Source organism: Panthera uncia (genome assembly GCF_023721935.1).
Source record: "Panthera uncia isolate 11264 chromosome C1 unlocalized genomic scaffold, Puncia_PCG_1.0 HiC_scaffold_4, whole genome shotgun sequence".
In the NCBI taxonomy this organism is placed as follows: Eukaryota; Metazoa; Chordata; class Mammalia; order Carnivora; family Felidae; genus Panthera; species Panthera uncia.
This window is the reverse complement of record NW_026057585.1, coordinates 77,426,149-77,434,149: the sequence shown is the minus strand read 5'-3', so window position 1 is coordinate 77,434,149 and position 8,001 is coordinate 77,426,149. Positions and strand designations below refer to the sequence as shown.

The window sequence follows — 8,001 nt, the reverse complement described above, 5'->3', positions numbered from 1 at the left end:
GTTGAGAAGCTTAAAGAGATGCTTTTTAAGCAGTTGTCACTTTAATATTTTATGTTAAAGAAATTGTCATAATTCTTCCTGAGCCAAACTGTCACTAAAATGTCCCGTGACAGAACCACTCCTCTTTTTTCTGGCATTCTGCATATTGGAAGGGTTCTGTGTTGTATTTGTTTTTTAATCCTTAATTTAAAAAAAAATTAATGGTTTTAGTGTTGCTTAGCTTCAGTTTGAAGTGTAAATTTCACTAATAATTGCAATAAAAAAGAAAAGCTTTGCTCCAAACTTCTATTGTGTTGGTCATCATTACAGTTCTCCCAGCTTAGGTAAAGGGAGCCGTTGTGATGCAGTGAAAACGATTGAGACTCTAAGAGTCATGAAGTCCTGGGTTAAAACTATGATTGTGTAACACTCTGGACAGGTTGCTTGATGCTTTTAAGTCTCAGTTTCCTCCATTAGAAGAAGATAACAGGGCTCTTGGGACATTAAATAAGATGATCCCTCTGACAATGTGCTCCTTCCTTGGGGCTAACTCACTACTTTGAAACAGTCCAGCTTAAATATGAAATCTTGGGGTCATGAGTTTGAGCCTCATGTTGGGCGTAGAGCTTAAAAAAAAAAAAAAACAAAAACGAAAAATCTCGTCCCTTCATAATCTCCACTAAGCCAGTTTATGTCTTCCAGAACATCCCTTCTTGCTCTTATGTCTTCCTCCCAGACTCTGTACAACCCTAACAGTACTCTTTGTTCTTGAAGGACCTTGTTACCAACACTAAAAAAAACTAGTTAGCTTACTAACAAATGCTGATAGGTGATACTGTATGTGTCAGTAGACAAGTTTGACAGTTGAAAAGAATCACTCTACTGGGAATTTTGCCCAGTAACTACACGGGTATAGGAAATTTTTAAAAAATCAGTAATTATAGCCAAATGCATACAGTTAAATGGAACTATGTGTGGCAATGACACAGAGACCATGCTCTGAAAAATCACAGAGGCTCTAATGTAAGACAGGCATAGAAAAGTGGTATGGTTCTCAAAGCACACTTCAGTCGGCCTGCTGCTATGATTGTTTAGGGAGACGTGAACTGGACAGAACAAATAACCAATTATATTAGAGTTCAGGGGCTTGAGCTTTCTTCATAGAAAGGGGTGCTCAGTGCAGTACACTTAAGCATGTGCAGAAATGAGGTGGCAGGCCAAGAGTCCAAGGTGATTTTGCTTTTGGGGGGCCGTGCCTCTTGAACTTTCAGTTCTTGTGGTTTCCGTTGTCTGATCACTTGACAGATTCTTCATAATTGCTGAGACTTGCATACCTTGCAGATGCTTCTAGAAAATTAACTAGGTTAATCTGTCAATGCCAGGAAAGGACATGATCATTTTTATGATATTTTATAAGATGTTTTTATCATAAGGGGGACTGAAATCTTTAGTCTTATCTGTAGAAGGAAGATGATTGGATTCCTATCTTCCATCACTTTTGTTACTTCTACAGTATCCACGGTTTACAAAGATCATTGCAACACCTTTACTCAGTAGCCCTTTTCTCGTGCTTGTCTCTATGAAAAGATCTTCCTCTAAGAATAATGCTTGAGTTCAAAATGTGTCTATAATTATAAACAAATCAGACATATTAGAGGCTTAGGATTATGAAGCCTAATATGACACCTGATTCTCAGCTAAAACAAAGTGTAACAGACTTTTGCTAAATGGTTTAGAAATAGCCCAAAAGTATTTGAAACTGCCACATGTACACTATTACTCTGTCTTTACTGTAACATATCTTGCTAAATGGAGTTTGCACATTATCTTGTAAACACCAAGACTGAAAACAATGTAGGAGTCATTTTTTGATTTTGGGGGGGGGTTTTGGTACCCCAGGTTGGGAACATAGGAATAGTTCTGATGCTGCACCAGACAGGATTTCAGTAACCACCATCATTCAGGCATCATTCAAAAATGTCCTTTGTATCTTATACAAATGTAGCATTAAGGTTGTTATTTTTTTAAGATTTTTTTTTTTTAAATAATCTCTGTGCCCAACATAGCGCTTGAACTCACAACCCCGAGATCAAGAATCACATGCTCCATTGACTGAGCCAGCCAGGCACCCCAACAAGGTTGTTTGACCATGTTTATATATTTTGTGAGTTTAATTTTTCTAATTTATTTTTGTACTTTCATAGAGATTTTATATTATGAAAGTTGGCCATCTGTGGTATCCTTCTGAATTGTATTTTTAAAAATCTAGTAGGAGGTGCTATCTAACCCTTTAATTACAAAAAGTATGGCTATTGTCTACATTAAGGCCCTTTAGATACTGATTTGGAAATCTGGGGGTGCCTGGGTGGCTCAGTTGGTTGAGCATCTGACTCTTGATTCCTCAGGTCGTGATCCCAGGGTCATGGGATCAGGTCCCACGTCGGGCTCTGTGCTGAGCGTGCAACCTGCTTGGGAGGGATTCTCTTTTCTCTGCCCCTCTCCCCCACTAGCACTTATTCTCTCTCTAAAATAAAAAAGAGAAAGAAAAAACCTGCACAAAAGTGTAACATTTTACTTTGAGTATGGTGAGCTACTTTCCATTCATGTTAACTGAGAGATTTTTTTTTCTTATGCAAGAAGAGTGAGCTCTGAGGATAAGAAGAGAAAATCAAGTGGAGGAAAAAACAAAACAAAAACCTGTTTCAACCTCCAGGGCAAATCAGCAGCAGCTCTGTAGTGGAACCAGTAGTCATTTTTGACTAATGTGCTATGTGAAACTATTAGCCTCACCTAAGTCTCCGCCCTGAGGATCTCAGACAAATGCCAGACCAGCAGAAAAGCAAACTGGAAAAAAGGACGGAGTCAAACGGTTCCCTCTGGAGTAAGTAATAAATGTACAAGCAAAGAAATACCTAAGTGAAAGAGGCCACCTCTTTCCACCCACTCCATGTTTAAAAAAAAAGAAAAAAGAAAGATGGGGGGCGCTCCTGTCTGGCTCAGTTGTTAAGAGTATGTGACTCCTGATTCAAGCCCCACGTTGGGCGTAGAGCTTACATTTAAAAAAAATAATAATAATAATTTCCTCTGGGACAATGATACCCAACTCTGTTGGCAAATAACTCTTATATAAAACCACAAGATCTTCCACCAGACCTTGGAAGGAGGGTTACTTAATCGTACATAGCCAGACCCAGTCCCAATTTAAAGCAAAACTCTTCTAATGTAACACCAAGTTGTTGCTTGAAAAACATTCCCGCAACCACAGCTGCCACATTCTAAAACAGCGATGTCCAGAGTTTAATTCACTAGTAAACACCTTCAGTCTTTGCTGTCATTTGCCAGGCATGTTGGTAAGCTGCTTAGGACTTCACTTTGATTATCTACGTATGACAACAAAGAAGATGAAAAAAAAAAGTCTTCAAATTTGTTCTTTGTTTTTTCTGCTTAAGAGGGGAAGAAAGGCTAAAACAACAGCTTTTAAGATGTTCAGTTTGGTTTTCTGCCTATTGGCAACAACTGATATTTTAGCATGCTACTAAATAGGAAAAGATGAATGAAATTATCATTCACCCTGTGAATTATCTTTACATCTATTTTCCTCTTAGATTTAAATTAAATAGCAAACAACCTCAAGTGAACACCAAAATAGGAACTGCTGTTTTGTTAGAGATACGGCCACTTGAAAGAAAAAAATAAGGAAAGATAATTTATGTAAAATCTCTCCAGAGAAAAGGAAGTTAATGATCCTGGAGAAATTATAGTCCAGCATTCAGGTAGTTTATAATGTCTACAAAGATCAAGCAGCATAGTAGCATACCTCAGTAGGAATGGCTTGGGCAAACGTACTAAGTCATACTGTATTTGTGTGTAGGCATTGGAAGCACCTGCCACGGAAAGATACTTGCACTTTGGAAGACAACACACAAAACTGGTTGTGCAGGCAATATAGTTACATTCAGTAGCTATAGGGGTACCTTATCAAGATTTTTTTCAAGTTTATATTTTGAGAGAGAGCGTGAGCAGAAGAGGGCAGAGGGAGAGAGAGAATCCCAAGCTGACAGCACAGAGCCTGACATGGGCTTGATCCCACAAACTGTGAGACCATGACCTGAGCTGAAACCAGGAGTCAGACACTTAACCAACTGAGCCACCCAGGGACCCCGAGATGTTATTTTCGTATTAGAATAAGATCACCCAGGGGCGCCTGGGTGGCTCAGTCGGTTAAATGTCCGACTCTTGATTTCGGCTCAGGTCATGATCTCACAGTTTGGTGAGCTCGAGCCCCATGTCAGGCTCTGTGCTGGCAGTGCAGAACCTGGTTAGGATTCTGTCTCTGTCTCTCTCTCTCTCTCTCTGATCCTCCCCACTCATGCTCTCTCTCTCAAAAGAAATAAACATTTTTTTTTTAAAGAAGCTCAGCTGACCATTAATTCTTTTATTTAAAGTTTATTTTTGAGAGAGAGTGCATGCTCACAAGAGTAGCAGGAGGGGGTGGGCAGAAAGAGATGGGGACAGAGGATCCAAAGCAGGTTCTGTGCTAACAGAGAGCTGGATGCGGGGTTCAAAGTCAGGAACCATGAGATCATGACCTGAGCCAGGTCGGATGCTTAACCAACTGAGCCAGCCAGGCACCCCAATTAAAGTACTTTAAAACATTGTTCTGATTCGATAGAAGTTGTACTCTCTGAGGATTTGAATCATTGGAATTCACTAAATTAGGTAGTCTCTGACATTTACTGGAAGGAGAAAATTGAGTACAGAGAATATACATATTATAGTACTTCACAGATTTTGAGAGAAAATGGCTTGTTGTTACCAAGCCACTTCATGTCTCCTGTGGCTAAATCTCAAATCACTTTTAAAAAAAAAAGTTACAAGTTAACAGTCTTCTGCTTCATGGGTTTTTTTTTTTTTCCACATTAAAAATAATGTCTTCCTTCATTGTCTGTATCTCTAGTATCCTTTAAAACCCATGAGAATGCTGAATGGATATTTAGGTTCTTTAACTTTGAAGAGAAATAGCAGCCAATTGAAGAACACCACAACTAGACATGTGCCAGTCAAGCTCATTTTCTTCCTCTTTATAATATTCGTACGTGATGTGGCTGCTTTATCTAAGAGCACCATTCCCAGGGTAATGCACATATTAAATAGGGAAATGATGCATATTTCTGCCAGAAACTGAGAGTAACCCACTGCATGGATATAATGTATAAGACCTGTACGAGGATCCCTTTGAGCATAAGGGGCTCTGTTTATATGTGTCCACCTGAGACTAGATATCATCACAATCACAAAACACAGAGCTTAAAGCTGCCCACAAGATTTTGTTAAAAATAAATTCCCTATTTCATTTCAATAAATGCACAATTCCCTCCCAAAAGAGCCAAAAATAGCCCCTGCTTGGAGGGATCGTGATAATTTGTGGGCTTCCTGACTCTGATGTTGGCCTTTCTTAGTCCTCTCAGCAACCCAGGCAGCCATTTGCTCAGCTGGGATACCCCTTCCCTCCAAATGGTAAATGTCATCTGACGTAAATTTCTTCTTAGCAGAAAAGTGGACACTTAGAAATGACAACAGCTGGGGCAGCTGGAAGGCCTCAGGGCTTTCATCATAATCCATCATCACAAAAAAAAAAAAAAAAAAACCTTACTGTTGAATGCCAGGACTGTGTCAAGATCTGAAATTCTTCAGCAGTTTTGCTTATTACACATGATCTAAACTGCAATGGTAAACATCACAATAACAGTGGTTTTTGGTGTTTCTAGTACAAAATGATGGCGGCTGGGTGGCTCAGTTGGTTGTGTCTGACTTTGGCTCAGGTCATTATCTCACAGTCTGTGAGTTCGAGCCCCAAGTTGGGCTCTGTGCTAGCAGCTCAGAGCCTGGAGCCTGCTTTGGATTCTGTCTCTCTCTCTCTCTCTCTCTCTCTCTCTCACGCTGTGTCTCTGTCTCTCAAAAATGAATAAACGTTAAAAAAAATTCCAAAATGATAGAACATGGCATCACTCATTCTTAACAGTCCATTTTTCTTGGTCCAATCCATCAGCTGCCTGACCTTTTCTGCTAATACCTTCTTCCTTTGGCCAGGATGTACAGGAACCTCATGAGTCATGAACACCAAGGCCACCATCATAGTCAGAGATACATGCCAAAGCTACCACCATTCTGCCATATTTGTTTACTGCGTTCAGTTATAAAATGTTTCAAAACATAAACTAAAATTTCTTCATTTCTTCCAGCAATTTTTCCAAGACCTTTATTTCCCTGTCTTCTTTAACCCTAGTAAAAGAGCAATATCACAAAGTCCCATGCATGTCTGGTTTGTGAGCTATATATTAGAGTTTAGAAAATACTCTGTGGGGAAAAATATATATATTCCATGGTCAGGAAGTTTGGGAAATGTTCTAGCCTCAGTCTTCCTGGAGCACTCCAGACTCACATTTCTAACTGCCTGCCAGGCAGCGCCTGGATCCACCACAAGCACCCCAAACTTCCGAAAAGCCGACCTCATCTTCCCCTTACCTACCAAGCTCCCTTGGTTCTCCCCTCTTTCCTCTGTGGAGGTATTTATCACACCATCCCACCAATCACTGGGGTGTTAAAACTGAGGACTCTTCTGGGACTTCTCTCTTTCCCTCATCTGTCAAACCTGAGCTTGGTGCCCCAGCTCAGGTTTGATAATTGAGGGTGGCTCAGTCGGTTGAGCATCTGACTTTGGCTCAGGTTGTGACCTCACAGTACCTGAGTTTGAGCGCAGGATCAGGCTTGCTACTGTCAGCATGGAGCCTGCTTCAGATCCTCTGTTCCCCCCCCCCCCCCCCCCAATCTCTGCACCTCCTCTGCTTACACACTCTCTCTCAAAATAAAAACATCAAACCTGAACTTGGCCTCTGGGGCAGATTGCCTGGGTTTGAATCCAGGCTACTATGTTATGTGACCCTGGGCACGTTCCTCACTTCTCTGTGCCTCAGTTTTCTCGCCTGTAAGACAAACATGGTAATAGCACCCACCTCCTAGGATCATTCAGCACAGTCCTCAGAAGAGGACCAGGCCAGCCTATGGGGGAGAGAGAGGGTCCTTACCTCCTTCTCGATTTCCAGAGCCACCACTAGAGGCAGTGTAGAGTTGTAACAGGGAGAAGGTGAACCTGAGTTTCCATCCCTGTCTTTCGCAGTGCCAGTCTCCAGTTGCCTCTGAAAACGGGGATAGTGCCTACCTCCCCTATTAGTTATCAACATTAAATGTCAACATTTCCCAAGGCCTAGAACAGTACTGGCATGGTTGAATTTTTTCCCTTCTCTTTTTAAAAAAATGGTTGGATTTTGGACGTACCTGTGTGGCTCAGTCGATGAAGCAATAGACTTTGGCTCAGGTCATGATCTTATGGTTGGTGAGTTCAAACCCTGCATGCTGGTCTCTGGTGTCAGCGTGGAGCCTGCTTCAGACCTTCTATCCTTGTCTCTCTGTCTCTCCCCCCGCCCCCACTCACACGCATGCTCCCTCTCTCAAAAATAAAAATAAACATTAAAAAAAAAAAGGTTGGATTTTTGTAATGTATAGAATTTCGTTTTTGTTATTATTATTATTTTGAGAGATAGAGAGCGAGTGGGGGAGGGACAGAGAGAGAGAGGGAGAAAGAATCCCAAGCAGGCTCTGCACTGTCAGTGCAGAACCTGATATAGGGCTTGAACCCAGAAACAAACCAGGAGATTTGGTTTGAGCTGAAATCAAGAGTTAGGCACTTAACCTACTGAGCCAACCAGGCACCCCTCTAGAATTATTGAATCACTATATTGTACACTTGAAATTAATAGAACACTGTATGTTAACTATACTGGAACTAAAAGACCTAAAACAAGAAAAAAATGGCTGGATTTTGAGCTTTGCTTCTAACACCCCAGTTACCTCCCCATGGATGCGGCCTCTCCAAATACAAGCATCATTCCATCTCTGCCATCAAGCAGATGGATGCACTTCTTGGGCAAGACAGGACCAAATGAATGTGGGTCAATAATGTTG

At 41.0% G+C, this 8,001-nt stretch overlaps 1 long non-coding RNA gene across 2 annotated transcripts in view; it reads right to left on the bottom strand.

Annotated features, from left to right (window-relative positions):
* Positions 1 to 264: 264 nt before the first annotated feature.
* The window catches only part of LOC125912782 (uncharacterized), an 11,773-nt gene continuing 4,036 nt past the window's right edge, over positions 265 to 8,001 (bottom strand). The window contains exons 3-4 of one of the 2 annotated variants that reach the window (XR_007454827.1): positions 7,315 to 7,486; positions 265 to 1,604 (exon numbers count right to left, since the gene is read on the bottom strand). This is a non-coding gene — a long non-coding RNA (uncharacterized LOC125912782). Of the gene's footprint in view, positions 1,605 to 6,508; positions 6,822 to 7,314; positions 7,487 to 8,001 lie in introns of those variants that run through there. The other variant, XR_007454826.1, reaches the window with a different exon arrangement.